Source organism: Euprymna scolopes, chromosome 4 (assembly GCF_053919585.1).
Source record: "Euprymna scolopes isolate OS-2025 chromosome 4, ASM5391958v1, whole genome shotgun sequence".
Classification (NCBI taxonomy): Eukaryota; Metazoa; Mollusca; class Cephalopoda; order Sepiida; family Sepiolidae; genus Euprymna; species Euprymna scolopes.
Window position 1 is genome coordinate 45,787,209 of NC_136485.1, and position 21,393 is coordinate 45,808,601.

Consider the following 21,393-nt stretch of genomic DNA (forward strand, 5'->3'; position numbering starts at 1 on the left):
AGTCAATTATTTTTCACACTACGTTTTTATCTTTTACTTATAAGCTCTCATTCTTCGAGGTAAGTTTCTGCAGATTCAATTATCCAAACATAGTTTTGATTTTAACCAAGCAGAACTCAAAAACTTTGATCTTCTATATTCAACTTCGATAAAAAAAATCTTGAATTAACGAAAATAGATTTTCTGAAGGAATTGCAAGAAAAATACTTATATTTGTTTTCTAATAGTCATTATAACGTGTGAGTGAGATTCGATCATCTTTTATCTTATTGCTGTTTATTAACTCTATTTAGTTCCATCTAATTCATCGTATTCAGATTGTCTAGAATTACATCCTATATCATTAAGTTACCTGTTTTATGATACAGTCTCATCTTCGCTGCTTTTTATCCTGGTAAGATTCATTTGTTTATTCTGTATAACAGAATCACTCGATTCTCTTAATCCATTACTCTGGTTAATCCTATTTTCCTTGTTGTCTTATGATATGATCTTTTTTCATCTATTTTGAGTTGCACGGCATCTTATTTTCAGGCGAGAGGAAAAATGTTGTTCCGAAAAGAATGTTAGGATCAAGCTAGAGAAGCTTTGAAATGCAAAAGCTTGTAGGCGAAGAATAGAGTTTCGGTTAGTAATCAACCCAAAGATATCTTGAGACAAAGATGGCTTGAGACGAAAAACATAGTTCCTTCTAGTGTGAAGACAAAACGTTATATGCAGGAATTCTCACGTGATTCAGTATACTTTATGGTATACTTTCGATTTCTGATTGGTTGATAGCAGAGCGTGGTTCCATCTGCTTGGTCAGTTCTTATCACCCCTGCTATAAAAATAACTTTCAAATGTATTGTTACCATAATCACACATGGAATACAAAAAATACTGCAACCTTTTTATTTATGGTACTGTGACGGAATCTCCCATTGAGGAGCTTTAGAACTACGCTGAGATAGGCTATCATTTCCGGGGACGCGAGATACCCCAAGGATTTAAGATAGAGAAGATATATATATATATATATATATATAATCCTTGGGGTATCTCGCGTCCCCGGAAATGATAGCCTATCTCAGCGTAGTTCTAAAGCTCCTCAATGGGAGATTCCGTCACAGTACCATAAATAAAAATATATATATATCTTCTCTATCTTAAATCCTTGGGGTATCTGGCGTCCCCCGGGAATGATAAGTTATCTCAGCGTAGTTATAAAGCTATATATATATATATATATATATATATATATATATATATATATATTAAAATTTTCCTTAAGGCCTTATCGTCTGACCCTCTAAGAGGAAACGTCAGAATGATAAATAAAACAGAAAACCACCCATCGGAATATTGGTCAGAACACCTATTTATACTAATCAGGTGATTACCGATGGCGGACTCATGAGCTTGGGAGTGCCCGGACCAATATTCCGATGGGTGGTTTTCTGTTTTATACAGTACTAGGTCGAACTATCATCTCAATATCATTGAGGCGTTAGTCGTTAATAACTCTCGACCTAGCCTGTGTAGACAAAAGATTTTGAAACATCAGTTGGAAATATTTACCGATTTAAAACCACCTGAACAGTGAGATTATAATTTTTTTTTCTCACTAGTCTTCCAACTGAAACCAAATTCCCCTCTTTCCTCATTCGATTCTTAGTTTTTAATTTATCATTCTGACGTTTCCTCTTAGAGGGTCACACGATAAGGCCTTAGGGAAAATTTTAATTTCACCTGCCCGTTTTTTTTTTGTTTCTTTGGTATTTAAATTAAATTATGTTTCCTCTGAAATTTCTCCTTCCGTTTTGCTGTACAAAGAATTTACTTATATATATATATATATATATATATATATATATATATATATATATATATATATATATATATATATATATATTTCATGTCAAAATAGATATTGTTTTAAACCAGAGAAATATATTTTTGCAGCTAAAAGTTGATGACAGGAAATTTCACGTATAACATTGTCTGGCCTTAGTGAACTCAAGGTCGGACGTCAGAATTGGCATCTGGCCTTGGAAATCGTGAGACCTAAAATTCAGATTTCAGGTATGGGAATTGTGCCCACGCAGAGATATGGGGCTTTCGATTTCTTGACGAAATCTTATTGACTGGGGGGGGAGTTTCCACCCCATCCATATACCTTACTATATATAGGATTTCCGTGCTAAAATTAGTCAGTTGGAGAAGTAGAGATCGCTTGTTGATTTCGAGAAGAACAGACAGTATAGAGACGTGACCCCCTCCTCATCCAACCGTCTATCGCTCTCTGTGAAGAGATTTGAGACTTTGAAAAAAACTTACAAAACTGAGTGATATTTGTAAAAACATTTGTACATAATTCTGCGAAATTAAGCTTCAGTAGAATAGTCTACATGAGTTGGATTTCTTCCTGCCTGCTGCTTCGATATTCGCTTTCAGCATACCAGATTTCATGTAACAACCTCAGAGAAGACTAAACGACACGATTAGATAAAAACAGAAGTCCTAACCACCTTCTTACACAGAGGGGTGACAGTATAATTGGACAAGTTATTGCAATTTTAATTTTGTTCAAAAAATTTGAAATCCTGTGTAAAAAGTTAAATGCTACCAATTTTATTAATTACTACATGGAAACGTGTGCATAAGAAAGAACGAAGCCATTTTAACTTTAATTTTGATCATACGTATTAAAAAAAATATTTTCCATTTTGCTAAGTAAAAGTTTAAACATTTATTACGTATTTAGTTTTTTTTTTTAAATTTTGTTAGGAAAACAATATGGATGCAGTTTTATGTCTTACCAGGAACAATTATTGATTGTATTCGTAGTTCTTGTGAATTCTATGGTTTATATGGGGTTCTGTTAATAACTTTATGACGTTGATTCGCAGGTTTGATCAATCACTGCCACACTTTTCCTATGCCTTTGGTCAAAGTTTACACCACTGTCGATTGGTCTTGACTGTGTTATTGTAGTGGGTGTGGCAATAATGGTGGGTTAGCCTGACAAGTTCTTTAGCTCTACGTCAAACGGCGTGACTGTGCAGAGTTCTCATTTATAATCAACCCTACTGGGATCTCACCCCGTTAGTGAGAATTAGCCATATAACTCGAGAAAACTCGCCTTTCCCATGGTGGGTTATCCTGTCAAATTAGATAGCTCTATGCAAAACGGTGTGAGCGTGCATAGAGTTCCCCCTTAATCATACCTATTCCAGATCCGTGAAACCTCTTCTATCATTGTATGTAGTCAGTTTACTATATAATCCATAGAAAAAAATCAAACCTAATGAAAGTAACACTTGTCATGAAACTAACTAATTAAGCCCTACCACAGGAAGTAGGAAAAAAGAAAAAAAAACAAAAACAGAAAACCACGTGTAATAGATGAACAGAAAATTGAACACCAAACTCCTGCGAACTTCCAGTTTATACTGCATTACGCAGCAAGGGTATTTCATCTAAAAATGCAGATAAAGCCCTTTTAATAATTTTATATACATGTTGTTAAAAAAAAAGCAAAAATACAAAAATGAATGTCGGCTGGTCCGAAAAAAATTTGAAATAAATTTTGGCATATTGTTTTTTTTTTCTTACACACTGATAAGCCCAGCTGTGTACGAGTTATCATTTAATGAACAATTACATCCTTATATGTCAACAGTCGGGACTGAAACAATTGTACTCAATGTTTTGACCAATAAATCGAAACCTTTCCAAAAAAAAGTAAATACTCTTGTATTTATGTCTATTACCGAGCTATCTTGAAGGAACTTTTTATAGCTCGAGTATTGCACCATTGAGTTATCTAAATGAGAACTTTTAATCTATTCAAATTTGTTTCTTTCAAAATATAACGTTCATAGATTTAGATACAACAGTAGTTGCTCATTTTCGAAAAGATTTTCATTATTTGGTCACAACATTGCGTACTATTGTTTCATTTCCGTGACAATTGTCTGATGGCCCTCCGCAAATGCAGTAAGAGGCGACTCCGTGACTGACAGGGATTGTTACCCTACACTGATGGTTGCATAAGCATAAAACACTAGTATCTGTAGGTATTAATGAATTAGTATTTAATTATAATTATCAAGACCATTTAATTACTTAATTAAGGATGGATCTTAAGGATGGACACTTTCTGCGGAATTGTAACTATGACAGTCAACTAGCGTCTATGAAATGTTCACGACTTCCGTTTGTGGAAACACTCCAGCTAATCATTGTATTCGCCGGAATTCGTTTAATAGTTCTTAATTCCCTTTATTCCCATGGCATTTGTTTGATGGCCTTGAGATAGAGGTGCAACAAATTATGTTTTTTTTTAGCTGGGTTCGAATCACATGACCGGCAGGAACTGTTACGTACACTGATGATTGCATAAGCATGAAACACTAGTTTCTGTAGGTATGAATAAATATTTATTATTTATCTATGATGATAATTATATATATTTATCTATGATTATAATTATATATATATATATATATGTTACTTTCATTAGGTTTGATTTTTTTCTATGGATTATATAGTAAACTGACTACATACAATGATAGAAGATGTTTCACGGATCTGGAATAGGTATGATTAAGGGGGAACTCTATGCACGCTCACACCGTTTTGCATAGAGCTATCTAATTTGGTAGGATAACCCACCATGGGAAAGGCGAGTTTTCTCGAGTTATACGGCTAATTCCCACTAACGGGGTGAGATCCCAGTAGGGTTAACTATTAGGGTTATATATATATATATATATATATATATATATATATATATATATATATATACATACATATATATATATATATATATATATATATATATATATATATATATATATGTATATGACTTTTATAGTTCTTTCTAATTTCTATGTTGTTCTTTTACCATCGGACTTATCCCTTTTTGCATATGCTACAGGGATTTTTACTTTTAATTATGTATTATTCCGGCTTTAGATATTATTTTCGCATGACCTCATTTGTTTATTTGGGAATTTTTATACCTGTTTGCGTATTATATTGTCTGAATAGCGTTTTTTACTGCCATGTAGATTCAAAATTGCTCATTTATAAAAGGGAAATTGGATACAATACTGGCTATTCCCACTTATAAAACACGTAATATTTTTGTAAGAACAAAACTGTTGATGTGTAACTAATGGAACTTTGATATACACGTATGATATTCAAAGCAGACAATTATTCAATCACGAACTTGTAAATATATGATTGTCTTGTAAATAAGAACTGTTTAAACATGATGGAATGTATTCTTATTATCTTTGTGGAAATGAAGGCAGATGACGCCAATATTAAAAGTTAACATGTTTTTTTTCACTGATGTTAAAACGATAGCAACGACAGTTAAGCCTCATTGTCTTTAAATTTGCAACGCACAAACAATATTGAACACGTGTACACACACTAGCGTGCAAAACTCGCCAAACAATTATTCGGTTTGATTGCTTGGAACAAAAAAAATCAACAAAGCGAACATATTCAAGAATGCATAATATGTCAGAACATAATTGAGATTCGAGCTCAAACAAGAATAGGAACATGAAAATTAGTTGGGTCTCCGTTATATCTGCCTAAAACGCTTGCAGGGGCATCACATGTTGCTCTAAATGAAAACGGCGTCCACATATTAGAAAACGGAAGTGAAACTCTTTCCATCATAAATAAAATCCTGTTTTTTTGTTTGTTTTTTACTTCTTGTGCGTAGCGTCAGGCGGAATTTTCACGACTAAATATAAATATATAAACATCTTGCCGTTTCCCTGCATCAGAAATAAAAACAATAAAGCAGATTTTTTAAAAAGTGTGTTTATATTTAAAAAAAAACAAACAAATCACTCAATACTGATCTACTCTGATGATTAAATTTTATTCCGAAATATTTAAGATCAAAGTAAAACGTTATGAAAATATTGCATTGAAATATACATCTATTGTCAGTAAATATATATATATATATATATATATATATATATATATATAATCCACATACAGTACTGCTTCGTTATATCGCAACTCATCAGTGCGGCTAGACTAGATTTCTCCCAAGCCGAGGATTGAACCTAGAACCATTGCGTTGACAGCCAGCAGTTCTACCCATCAACAAACGGGAGCGGCGCCCGTAAACAACCTCCACAAATGTATATTTTAAACAAATATTCGTCCACCACTTTTGTAGTGCTCAAACCGCTTGTTTACAAACAAACAGCGAACCTAGCATTTTTCAGTCAATTAGGTATCGGGTAGAATTACTTAGGACAGTGCTCTACCCAAAGAAGGGTGCTTAAAATATTTGTAGTCATCGACATACAGTACTATTTCGTTATATCAAAACTCATCCATACGGCTAGACTAAAAAACGTTGCTAGTTCATCGTGTTCGCAAAAGACTCATCTGTGTTTTCTGAGGTGACTGCACAATCCTACACTGGCACCTGGCACCGTCTGGCAGCAAAAGTCCGTATTTTGTATCATTTCCATTGATACTCTGTGGCGCTGATTTCTGGCAACAATAAACTTCTGGCGACGAGTAGTGTCAGTAGCTTTAGCGCCAGTTTAGTCGATCACTTCCACACTTGTCCAGTGTCTTTGGTCAAAGTTTACACTGCTGTAAATTGGTCTTAACCATTTTATTGTAGCGTTTCTTGACCGACCATATACACAGGGCGACCTAAAAAACCAAAAAAATACAAAAGCTAAATGGAGGCCATCAAGAACATATACTACAGTATATGTTCTTGATGGCCTCCATTTAGAACGGAAAAAATAAGGCCAAAGACCCTAGAGTTTTGATGTGATGTTTTGAATATAATAAACTAGTTATGACCAAAGTTTCATTTCATTTGGACAAAACACTAAGAAACGGGGCCTAATTAGAGTTGGGGTGTTTTTTTGGGGGGGGGCATTCCATATATATATATATATATATATATATATATATATATATGAGGGGTGTGCAATAAGTAATGCCCCTGACTCACTTCCCATAGCAGTAGAGCAATGCAACTTGGGACAGTTATTAATCTTTCTCTGCATAGGTACCACCCAGAGTTATGAATTTCTCCTATCGTTTGATGCAGCTTTGTAAACCGTTTTTTAAAAACACCCCAAGGTTGGTCCTCCAACCACGACGTGACTTCAGAAATCAAGGCTGCATCATCTGGGACACGCTTTCCTTTTCAAAAGCAACTTCATGGCTGGGAAGAGGTGAAACTCAGAGGGTGCAAAGTCAGGAGAGTAGGGAGGATTAGGTAGTATTTCATAACCACACGCCCGTGCTTCTGATTTGGCGACATGCGAGTTGTGGACCGGAGCGTTGTCCTGCAGGAGGAGGGTACCTGTGCTGATTTTGCTCCGCCTCTTGATTTTGATAGCTTCCCTTAATTCCTCAAAAGTGAAGCATAATAGGCTCCTGTATTTGTGGTACCCTTTGCCAGAAAATCTGTCATCACTACTCCGTCCTGGTCCCAGAAGACTGTGAGCATGACCTTGCCAGCGGAGGGCTGCACCCTTGCCTTCTTTGGAGGTGGTGAGTCCAAGTGCTTCCACTGCATTGACTGGGCTTTAGTCTCTGGATCATAGTGATGGACCCAGTTTTCATCCTCTGTAATCAGTGTTTTGAAAAACTTTGACTCATCTTCTTGGTACATCTCCAAATTCACCCTCGAACACTCGACACGTTATCGCTTCTTGAATGGTGTGAGCAACCTGAGAATCCATCTGGCAGACAGCTTATGCATACGCAAATTGTCATGAATGATAGTTTCCACAGACTCTGTACGAATCTTAACATCTTGTGCTATTTGGCGAATAATAATGCGCCGATCTTCCAAAATTGCTGCCTCAACTTTACGAGCAGATGCCTCATTAATGGCAGAAGGGGGGCGACCAGGTCTGTGAGCTGTTTTCAACGACTTCCGGTCAAGTTGTAATTCACGATGCCAGTGTTTTACAAGGTCATATGATGGTGCATTATCCGCATAAGTTTCATTCATTTCATATAAAGTCTCCTGCGGTGTGTGTCCTTCCAAATACAAAAACCGGATCACTGCTCGACATTCAACAGGCTCCGTTCCACATCTGACTCAGTTCAAACACCTGTAAAACAGAAACCACAATTAGTTACGAGATGTAATTTTCCACATAACCGGCAGAGATATAAATCATTGAACGTGAAAAATTTCAGCCAGATCAGATAACTGGAAGTGGGTCATGGGCATTACTTATTGCACGCCCCTCGTGTATATATATATATATATATATATATATATATATATATATATATATAAGTAGATTGTAGTTTGCTTGAAGCATTGTTGAAGAAAATTATAAGGTAAAATTAAAAGCCAAGAACAATGCGAGATGTTTTCTTATATAGAGTAAAATTAAATGAAAACAAAAGAAATAAATTTCTCTTTTTTTGTTGTTTGTTTTTTCTTTTTCACATTAATATTAAATATAAACAATAGTATTTTTTTCCTTTTGTATTCAATGGTGGTATAAATCTCAATATATTTCAGACATATTAGTCCTTTTTCAAGAGAATACAGCGGAAGAGTGTTCAAAATTGGAAAAGCAGCTACAGAGTTTGCCACGTGATACCGTGAAATATAGAACAAAAAATGACGTTAGGAGAACGTTAAAATAAATCAGTTGGTGTTTAAAATACTTGTTACGTTTGTGAATCAAGGGAGATGACTATTCAAGCAAGGGTTGAAGGGAAGTAACTCTGTGAGATTTTATTAATCTTTTAATTATTTTAAAACAATCATTTTTTTTAATATTATTTTAATTATTGTTTTTCTTATGTTTTAAACTTATATTATAAAAGCGGAGCTCAATTCCAGTCTATTGTTTAGTGTGGGAGTATTTTTTTAAATAATTAAAGATTCGAGAATACGGAGTTTACCTACGTTTCTTGAAGAAGCAAGAATGTTGAGGTGAAAATCCGGTTCTGAATTAATGCAAGTGCGAATATGTTTATAGAACGACGAAGCAGTAGTGTTTAAATGCTCTTTAATGCGGTGGTGAAGCAATCTGGTAGTGCTTCCAATATAAGATGCACTGCATTTAGCGCATTGTAGGTCGTAAACAACGTGGTTCTTAAAGCATAAACCTGTGTGTGCTATTGGGCAATTAGAGAGTGAACAAGGGGAAGGTGTATGCGATGAATGTTTTCGGTTTAGCTGTTGTCTTAAATTAGATCCAATGTAGAGGAGTTGAATGTTGAGTCCCTCGCTGCGGATGGCTTTTCGGATTGAAGATGAGATTTTGTCACTGAGGAAGGGTAGTTTTAGAAAACAATTGTTAGAGAAGGGTCGGGTGTTGCGTTTTTTCTTTTTAAGTGGGGATAGGATCGTATTAGGGTAGCCGTTTAGTGAGAGGGTCTGTAGGAAATTGTTAGTGTGTGTATGTTTGTCGGAGATGTTAGTGCATTTGTCTTGTATGCGTGAGATTTCAATAACGCCGACCCAAACTTAAAATTTACTATAGAACACCCAGACTCTTCTGAATCTCTTCCTCTACTTGATTTTAAAATACAAATAAAAAACTGGTGCCATTTGCACTGAATTCCACAGAAAACCCGCCAGCAAATGCCTCTTCGTACATTTCAAATCTGCACTACCTCTCAAGGACAAACTAAACTACGCACATGCGGAAATCTCACGCATACAAGACAAATGCACTAACATCTCCGACAAACATACAAACACTAACAATTTCCTACAGACCCTCTCACTAAACGGCTACCCTAATACGATCCTATCCTCACTTAAAAAGAAAAAACGCAACACCCGACCCTTCTCTAACAATTGTTTTCTAAAACTACCCTTCCTCAGTGACAAAATCTCATCTTCAATCCGAAAAGCCATCCGCAGCGAGGGACTCAACATTCAACTCATCCACACTGGATCTACTTTAAGACAACAGCTCAACCGAAAACATCCATCGCATACACCTTCCCCTTGTTCACTCTCTAATTGCCAAATATCACACACAGGTTTATGCTTTAAGAACCACGTTGTTTACGACCTACAATGCGCTAAATGCAGTGCATCTTATATTGGAAGCACTACCAGATTGCTTCACCACCGCATTAAAGAGCATTTAAACACTACTGCTTCGTCGTTCTATAAACATATTCGCACTTGCATTAATTCAGAACCGGATTTTCACCTCAACATTCTTGCTTCTTCAAGAAACGTAGGTAAACTCCGTATTCTCGAATCTTTAATTATTTAAAAAAATACTCCCACACTAAACAATAGACTGGAATTGAGCTCCGCTTTTATAATATAAGTTTAAAACATAAGAAAAACAATAATTAAAATAATATTAAAAAAAATGATTGTTTTAAAATAATTAAAAGATTAATAAAATCTCACAGAGTTACTTCCCTTCAACCCTTGCTTGAATAGTCATCTCCCTTGATTCACAAACGCAACAAGTATTTTAAACACCAACTGATTTATTTTAACGTTCTCCTAACGTCATTTTTTGTCCTATATTTCACGGTATCACGTGGCAAACTCTGTAGCTGCTTTTCCAATTTTGAACACTCTTCCGCTGTATTCTCTTGAAAAAGGACTAATATGTCTGAAATATATTGAGATTTATACCACCATTGAATACAACAGGAAAAAAATTACTGTTGTTTAGAGTTAAAATGTGTGTGAAAAAGAAGAAACAAACAAAAAAAAAGAAATTTATTTCTTTTGTTTTCATTTAATTTTACTCTATATAAAAAAAAATCTCGCATTGTTCTTGGCCTTTTTTTTCTTTATAATATATATATATATATATATATATATATATATATATATATATATATATAACTTAGTGCGTTAGAAGAAGAGAGTGAGCTTAATTCTATAATATCGGGACAATATAAAGCTCAACAAGTATCATTGGAGCTGATATAGGAGAACAATAAGAATGGGAAATGAAGTCACTATCTATTGGTAACATATAGATTGGTTCATGTATTCAATAAAGGAATACAAACAATTAGTTGGGAGATAGAAGGAACTCTTTATGCCAAGGCATTTCGAAGCCTAATTATTCTCATCAAAAGAGTAGAGAAGATGCTAGGTAACATAGTGGGGATGCGATGTCTAGCGTGGGATTCATTATGAACGAAATAGATCAATTAAAATTATATATATATATATATATTATCAGAATAATTAAACTATGCAAATTAATGTTAACAAAATTGGTTGTTCAAAAACAAGGTATACATCATACAAGATTATTTTCTCATTTCTTAGGAAAAACATTTTCCAACTTTTTTCGCTTCTCTCACATAAAAAAAAGAATTGCGCTCCGATTAACATTATCTTTTGATCTTTTTGCTTTTTTTTCCTTTAACGTAAAACGCAAACTGCGTGACTACTCGGATTTTACTTCCGGTTACTCTAACCACGGAATCTGACTATGAGCTTTATTTATCAGTTCTTCCCACTAAAACTTATCAAATAAACAAACAATGTCTTTGTTACCATTTATTATTCGAACGCAACGATACCGTTATATTACTTGCATTTTACTTATAAAACAAAAACACAAAAAAATAAATAAACGCGCTAAACGTCCGATTAAGATTAAATTGTTTTGTTTTGCATTTCTTTCTTCCGTAAGACGCACACTGCGAGACTACTAAGTTTATACTTCCGGTTTTGACGACTCCAACCGATGAATCTATCATTTACTACTTCTTTCAACTAAACCATTTTTTAAAATTTAACATCTCATTTTTTACAGATTACTATTACAACGCAATCATATCGTGAAATTACTTGCATTACACTTGAAAATTAAAAACAAAAACAATACCTTAAACTGCGCGACTACTCGGTTTTTACTTCCGGTTTGGACGTATATAATCGACGATTCTAACTATGAGCAATTTTCTTTTTAATTTTATTATTTACATATTTACATCGTTTAATTACTTGCATTCAAATTGAAAAAGAAAAAATAATAAAGAACCAGATAAAGGTCCAATTAAGATCAGACAATTATGATTGCTTTTTCTTTACTAAAGATTTCGGTACATTTATGAATTCTTCTTTTCATTAACGAAATTACATTTGCTACATACTGAGTTTCCTACAAGTTTTTCGTCAAACCCTTTCTATTGAATGCACCGTTTAGTCGGCTCGAAAAACAGTCTTTAGCTGTATCTTTCAAACATACAACTGCTGGCGAAGACCGTTGATTACGACAAGGTTTTAGATAGTTTTTAACGTATTTACCCAAAGTTAACATATTCAAAAGAGTCCGCGACCATTTGTCTTCTCCAAATACGGACATAAACACTGTGTTCTTCGAGATAATTAAACATTTTACATTAAATAAAAACACTAAAATATCAAACCATTACGTACAGCAAGAGTACTACTTCTTACATTTTCGCATTTTTTGTGGGAGTCGATTGCTGTACTAAGAATATAAGAAACATGCATTTTCTCTTTTGATTAGACTTTTCCATTACACCAAATTGAGCCACAGCAACGCGTGACAGGGTAAAGCTAGTATGTAATATATTGATGTTAACATTCTGTACATGTTCAGTGTAAATTGAGACACTCTGATATTAGCGCTTTTGTTAATACTGTAGAAGTATTTATCTAAGCTCTCAGGGACACCCGGCGTAGCCCGGTCGTAAAGTACGCGTAAATATAATATTTTAATTTTTGCAGATTTCGTATATATAATTACAGAGTAAATGTTCTATCAATTTTATATATTATAAAGTTGCGGTTTCAAAAATAAAAAGTTTGAATTGAAACCGAAACCAAAACTATGAAAAAAAGATACGTATATATGTATTTTAGTTGCTTTAGCTATAATCGAAACTGAAACAAAACTTATGAAGAATTCTTGGTAAAATTATTTATTACAAGAGATGGAGGTACATAACACTTAACCGACTCGGATGTAAGCGTGACACATGAAATGAATAACACACACGCTATCGTATAATTATATAGACAAGATTATTTATAAACAATAGATTAATGGAGTGTCATCAGCTATAATCGAAACTGAAACCAAAACTTGTTAAGAATTCTTGGTAAAACTATTTATAAAAAACTTAAATTTGAGGTTTTTGAACAAACGAGGGCAGACCTTTTTTGGGCGCCACTGTACACATAGATACATATATAAAAATTAGAAATTTAAGAAATACTAGACGATATTGTATAAGTTGTTTGTCTATGAAACATGACGCAATCTGGAATGATCACCCCTCCATAAGAAGCAACCAGTTGTAATCTCCGCTGATATTTATATGTGTCACAGACGTTTGCGCATACATTGGCATTTTGTGTTGAGCTCAGCAACGAGTTGAAGGGAACATTTTCCTAATTCACGCTACCACTACAGATATAAGGTATTTTTACACAAATATTTGTTTGAAGCCTTGTGTGAAAAAAAGTGGTGTTTGAAGACTATGACGAGAGTAAATATTTACTTACCTTTTAAAATATGAAACAAACTTTCAGATCAGCCGAGGATTGTTTAAGCGATTTCTTTTTCGTTACTTATTATTATTCCTTTCGTTAACGTGGAATATTATACGAAATAGGATGCCATATTGTTTTAGATCGTTATGAAATTAAAGAGCAACGTGCTTGCATTTAAGAGTAAAAAAAAGAACTCTCTTTTAACATCCTAACAAACTACTAAAAAGATAGATTTTTACATCTCCAAAAGGAAAGTATAATTATTAACGAAAAGAAATCATTTGCAAAAGCCTTGACCGAGACGAAATCTTAATACGTATTTTTAACATAAATAAATATTTAAAAAAATAAAAATTATATTGATATAAGTAGAATTATTAGTCCTCGCGCGAAAGAGCAGGACACAAAATGTTTTAAATAATAATAATAATAGAACATAATAGCTATAACAAAAACTTTCGTTGGCGAGGACTACTATTGACCGTAACCAGTTATACAGTCCTTTCGAAATTTTCATCTCTATTTTTCTCGTTATGTACTGAATTTTTGTTAATGAAATCTATATGAAATATGTTCCTTATTAAATATTAAAGATTTTCTATTCTGAAAGAAGTTTAAAAAAATTTAATCTAAAAGTTTATTTTAAAGTTTTTGTTTAAAAAATTCAGATTTTCTCATTATTCAGACCTGTATTACAAAGAGGGGTTGCAAAAAATGAGTTATGGTGTGAGGAGAAATACAAACTGAAACAGAGAGAATATTCAGACCTGTAATAATACAAAGAGGGGTTGCAAAAGTGAGTTGTGGTGTGAGCAGAAATACAAAATGAAATAGAGAGAAGGAGAGTTTTGAAATATAATCTTAAAAAGATAAGATACAAGTTAGAAAAGCATTTCATTCAAGGTATGAAAATTGCTAAACAAAATATTTTTGCTATAGGCTATGTACATTTTGTTGCAATTTAAAAAGTTTCTCTTTCATCTAGCAATTAATGATATAGATATAAAATTTTCAATTATTTTTTTTAAAGTGCAACATAATGTACATTACATAAAATAAATCCAAGGTAATTTTTGATTGAATTTAAATTAAATTTACTTTGTAAAATTTATAGAAGTGCAATTTGAAGATAAATGGATTTCAAATTGAATCTTGTACCTTTATTTTTAAAGCCTATAGTAAACACATTTTGATTAACAATTTTCATGCTTGGATAAATGCTTTTCTAACTTGTACATTATTAAGCACTGCTATATAACGTTGGCGGATATTCTTTGAATTTGATCCTCTTGGATGACTATGTATATATATATATGTATCATATATATATATATATATATATATATATATGATACTGTCGTAGTAGTTTTCTAGATATAAATCCATTGAAATGCTCAATGACAAACAAATAGTAATTATAGTTTATTTATTTTTCACAAACATTATTGATTGCACATGTGCATAAGCATTTCTGCTGCAACTATTTCAGGGAACAAGTTCTTCAAGCCAGACATTTTCGTCTGAAACGTGCATGTGTGTGTTAGCAGGTGCAGTTGTGGAAAAATATTTTTTCTATCAGTTAATTTGTATGCTTTCCACTACGATTTGAAGCATTTGCAGTTATGTGTCTGGCATTCACGCTTAATTCAGTTTTAGGAATCAAATACTTTTAAATGAAATCCATTATTTTGATGGCATCTGTATTGTTTCGTAGGGAAGCAATATTTTCGTTTCTTTTTGAAGTTGAGATAAATATGCATCTGCTGAAAAGAGATCGAAAAGATTAGTAACATATTGGAAACAGCATCTGAGGTACTCAATAGATAAAACAGGAAGCGATAAGAGAACAAAGCTCCAAACCAAATTTTATGCGCACCGATGGCAATAAATAATACATCAATTGTCATATATTGCCACTTGCTCTTTGCCCTATACACATTTGAAATAAATCACATGTATATTTTGTCAATTCTTTTAGGTATTTATTTCAACTTTTAAAACATTAATCATTTATATTGCTTTTATATGCGAGGCATGAATTAAAACACATCGCTTGAAACACAACGATCAACAATATGATTATCACAGATATTGATGACTTAAATTTTACATTTTCACTAGCAGTTCAGCCTGGCGTTGTCCGGGTGTGTGGGGTGTATGTTAAGCAAAAAAACAGCGGTAGTAGGAAGGTAGTACTGCGAAGGAGGAAAAGAACGGGGTGAAAACGTGACGTCTTTGCTCTTACGACCGCCGCAAAACGGAAAGTGACGTAGGTTTAAATTAAGGCAAGATATTCGAAAAGAGGGAATGACTTTCGAAAATATCGGCGAAAAAAGCGATTCCTCCCTATAGAAAAGTGCCCAGTTGAAGTTGAAATATTAATGTTTTTAGCCAATTTTTGGATATTTATCGTCTGAACGGTCGAGCTTAAGAACGATACTGATCTTGTGAAAATTCATCGCCTCTGTCTAAAGGTTTAGGCAGACATTAAATCATATATAAATACATTTATATATCGGTAGTTCAAATATTCGACACGAACCGATTAAAAAGCTTGCCCTATCTCTAATTATTATATTTCAAAAGTTTAGACAAGAAATTGTATGAGAAATTTGATAGAGACTGCAGCAGTCAATTTTTTTCAACTTTGACCTCTACTATCACCCCTTAAAATTTATTGTTTGGGAGTAAAATCGGGTTATTAAGTTAGATCTATGTCCAAGGAAACTATATTTAGAATTTCAAGTGTTGAGACCCAAAGTTATCGGATCAGTTTGGTAGAGTTATCAAAGGTCAAATCGTTGAATTATGACGCTAAACAGCTAAATATTTGGCCGAATACCAAAGACAAAGATTTTCCAAAATCTCAGTACGCTGTATATCAAATTTCGAGTCTGTAGACTAAAAATTGACATATATATTGTGTACGGAAATGTACACACAAACAGACACACAAACAAACAGACAGACACTTTCAATTTTATAGATATACTAGCATGGGTGCCCGGCGTTGCCCGGGGGTATGGAGGTTTATGCTGAGCAAAAAAAGAGGTCAATTTTGTTAACTTTGACCCATATTATAACCCCTTAGAATTTACTGTTTTAGGCTCAAAAAGAATTATTAAGTTAGATCCATGTCCAAGGAACCTGTATCTAAATTTCAAATGCTTAGACCCCAAATTGTCGGAGGAGTTTTGTAGAGTTCTCAAAGGTCAAATCGTTGAACCTTGACCCCTTAACAGCCCAATTTCTGTCCGAAAACCGATCACAAAGACTTTCCCAAATCACAGTACCCTGTATATCAAATGTCGAGGCTGTAGACTTCAAATTGACAGAGTTTATTGCGTATGAAAATTTACACAGACACACAGACACACAGGCATGTTCCCTTTTATAGACATACTAGCATTTCAGCCCGGCGTTGTCCGGGTGTTTGGAGGTGTATGTTGAGCAAAGAAAACAAAAAAAAGCGGTCAATTTTTTTTAACTTTGACCCCTATTATGACCCCTTAACATTTCTTATTTTGAGCTGAAATCAAGTTATTAAGTTAGATCGATGTCCACGGAATTTATGTGTGAACGTGTTTGTGTATCTGTGTGCCTGTGTGTCTGTCTGCGTTTCTGTCCTAGATATGACCTAAAACTATATCCGATGGTGAGGCCCCAGCTTGCGAGCCTTGGGGAGTGTGGAGGCACCCTTTAATTGCCATTGCTCCCAGGCCCACTCTGACTCGGAGTGATAGTACCTGTTAGGGTCCCAACTATGGTTTGAAAATAATCCGACTTAAAAAACAAATATACTCCATTAAAAAATCGTTCCTCAAAATAACTAGATTCGGCATTAAATAACCTGAAGCAAAAACAACCAACAACTAAATCTCAGTACCCTGTATATCAAATTTCGAGTCTGTAGACTAAAAATCGACAGAGTTATAAGCTCAGTTGCTTCTTGCAGTGTTGTTACATCTAGGGCTTTAATCTCCTCCTCCGCATAGAAGGTCATAAACTAAAATTCATAAAAATTTGACAAGTAGAAGAGCGACTCTTCTATATCCATTCTGGTCATTCTTGACCATTTTTTCGATCGTTAGTTGGATACAGTTGAGAAGTATGGCGTTGTAGATTTTCACTGCAATTGAAATGAGTTTATCTGTAGTTGCTTGGTACGCTGAAGTCACCTTTCTTGGGGAAGGGAAGTATGCACCCTTCTCACAATACATGAACAACCTCTTGATTAGATAAAGCATTGCATGAATAAAGACGGAAGTCATTGAAGCCACTTGTTTTCCTGATTTCTGAATGCATGCCATCGAAACCTGCAGCTGTACGATTCTTGATCTTCTTTAGTGCAACTAGAAGTTCCTCTATTGTAAAATATTCTTTCTCAATATCAATTACCATTTCAACAATCGGCTGGAAATGTTGCCACTACTGGTTCGTTTCCAAGTATCTTTTTTAAAGTGCCCATTCCATTTCGAACGTGCATTTTCCAGGGGTGCCTTTTACGAGGTTTTGACCGAATATATCTCATCTACTACTTGCCAAGCCAGATATGATTGTTATCTGTAACATTCTGGATTCGATCTATTTGTTATTGAACATACTTCTGTTTTTTCTGAGAAGTATATCTTATTAAGCTCTCGAAAAACCGCTCCCTTGGCTTTGTATTCTGACGAAGGGAGAACTTGTGATCCTTCCTGCAAATGTTTTTCAACTCTTCACGTTTTGATTGTATCTCGTCCCATGCGACTTTCCGCTTTATCTCGGACTTTAGGGACATACAACCATTTTTTGCTGTTTGGTGCGATCCGACAAAGTTTTCATATGTTATTAGGAGTTGGTTTCTTCTGCTGTGCTTATAAAGCATCAAATCTGTTACACAGTTCATTTATGAATCCCTATTAGATCTGATTGCTGTGTGACAGTATTGACCAGTTGTAGTGTTATCTAAATAAACTTTTAGTTTTGTCCGCCCGTAGACATAATTTTAACTTAGAGATTACAATCCTATGATCAATGGACACACACTAGAAACTGCTGAAAGCTTTACAGTGTTGACACCTCTTGATACATTCCTTGTTCAGAAAAAGATATTCAAGTTGTGTCTTGTCTCTATTTGGGCAATGATGGGTCCAGAGATTATCGGGTCTTTTCTGAAAACGGGTATTAATGCAGTGTAGGTTACTTTTAAAGAGAGAAGTTTGAAGATGTCCTCCGTTTTGGTTCGTGGGGGCATGGAAGGAGAACTAATGCTTTTTATTGTCACATTTTATGCGTGCATTCATGTCACTTTTGATAACAAATTATTTCTGATAGATCGTCGCAGAAATTCAAAAACTCTTACACGCCACTTCCGTTGGTAGGACTGTAGCAACAAATCACAGTAGCAATAATTATCCTTTGTGTTATTTTCTCTGTCTGTTCGACAATTTCAATGCTCAATAACTAAGCAGAAGTCCTATTGCACCGATGGTACTATTCATCGAATTTTTTCCACGCTACAAGTGTCTAGTTATTACTTATTCCATGGTAGTTTATTTCCATATGGTCGCGGAACAGAACGGCTCTTGAATACAGACAATAGCGATATAATAGTTTTGCATGAAGCAACAGGTTTTTATATTTGAGATGTGAGTGGAAGCATTCGTACATTAAAAGTATATATTTTGATGACAGAATTACTCTTAGCTAGCTAGGTTTTGAAAGTACATAATTGTTACAGAAAGTCTTATCTCCCATGTTAAGAATATGTGTCTACATGATAACCGTTGTTAACTAATAAGTCCATAAAAGTAGCACACATATGGAGAAAAATATGCAACATGTATTATATGCTATATAATTTTGGTAACCAAAATATTATGTTTATAAATGATACCACATCTATCATAATTTAATAAAGTTACCGTAAGCTGGGGTGACTTTGGCCACACGGGTGACTTTGAGTCATTAAAAAAATAAAAAATAAAGATAATGATGCGTAAATAATATATGATCTCTGCATTTTAAACAATATCTGGGTCCTATACGATTTTATAATTTTACAGACACATTGTGGTGCAGCAGCAAGTATTTACTGCGGAGCTATCTCCAATTCAATCATTAAATCATTTCTCTTCGATAGGTTCATAAGAGTACTGGTAGATGGGCAGAAATTAGAAGCCCACAGTATTAATGTAGGAGTCCCTCAGGGGTCCACTCTGGGCCCAACTCTCTTCCTGATCTACATCAATGATCTCCCAAAACACATACTTAAATCATTCGTTGACATCTATGCTGATGACACGACCATCTATGGCAACACATCAAAGGCCGTAAATCCAAAGTTCTCTCTAATTCTCTTTTCTCTGATCTTGAGCGTGTGGTACAGTGGGGGAAGACGTGGCCGGACACTTTTAATGCATCTAAAACCAAGCTCTGATCCCAATCTGGCATCAATTGAAGTGGATGGCTCTCGTCTTGGGGAGGCACCATGTTTTGACAAGCTTCTGGGTTTGACCTTTACTCCTGATCGGAAATGGAACACATACATCAGGTATGTTGCTCCAGAAGATATGTCACTATTGATGCAATTCTCTATCTGTATAAAAGCCAAGTACGTCCAAGGACGGAGTACTGCTGCCACATCTGGACAAGAGCTGCTAAAAACAGCCTGTCCTGCCTTGACAGAGTACAAAATAGGCTTCGTGGTTTAGTGGGGGATGCCCTTTTCTCTTCCCTGCAACCTCTCTCCCACAGAAGAGACGTTGCGAGCCTGTCTTTGTTTTATCATTATTCCCATGGCAGGTGCTCGTCTGAGCTCCAATCTCTCGCCCCCCTCGCCAATCTTTCACTAGAAACACCCGTCTGGCTGAAACTACTGTCAATAATTTTCCACATTCTTTATCTGTGCCTAAATCCAAACGTAGATTCCATGAGCAAAGCTTGTTTCTTATAACTGCACGCCAGTGGAACTCTCTGCCGCTTGCCTGTTTTCCACCTGACTACAACTTGGATGTCTTCAAGTCCAACATAAACAAACTCCTGACAAACCGCCCCTCAATAAAGATACTCTATCAAACCTCCAACACCGATGATTACTACAATACTATCTCATTAATTACTGTAATTACTGTAATAACCCTTATCCCTGAGTGTCTTTCATGCCCCCATGTAAACAAAAATCAAAATGGCCGCTTGACTGCATAATGTTTTTTGCTGAAATTTTTATCTTCAAACCTCTGTGAGTACAAAGAATATTTCTCATTGTTTTGTAAAAAATTTAGTTATATTAATAGGCAAGACGGATAAACACTATGAAAATAAGTTAATTAATATAAGACACACTATTAGTAAGATTGGGTGGGTTACGAAAGTCATCTCACAGTGTACGGATATGTGTGAAGTAACTTTAGTCACCGCAGTTTTGCAAAAAAATTAAAATTAGATATTTTATTTTGACAAGTTATTTAACTCTTTAACAATTATTTTCTGTTAAATTATTTGCCTTTTAAAAATGACAGTAGTGGTTAACCAATGGTTATTTCTATGTTTTAGCCAACAAAATGTCAAGATCGTATCGATCAGTACAAGGAGAACATCTCTACAACTCAACTCCACCTGAAGTTTTTGAGAAATCTGTTGCAAACTTGCAAGATGGCAAAAGTCAGAGGAAGTTGTGCAAATACTATGTAATACAAAGGTCATCTCTTCAAAACTAGAAGTGTCATCTGGTGGCAGACTGGGTAGAGTGCCAGGTGGTCAGGCATGGCTAAGGCCCGATGAAGAAACATCCATTACTGAATATTTAGTCGTGCTGTCATGTTGGGGGTTCCCTTTTGATAACATTGACCTTAGAATGACAGTAAAACGGTATCTTGACAAGCAGGACAAGACTGTCGGACGTTTCAAGGATACGC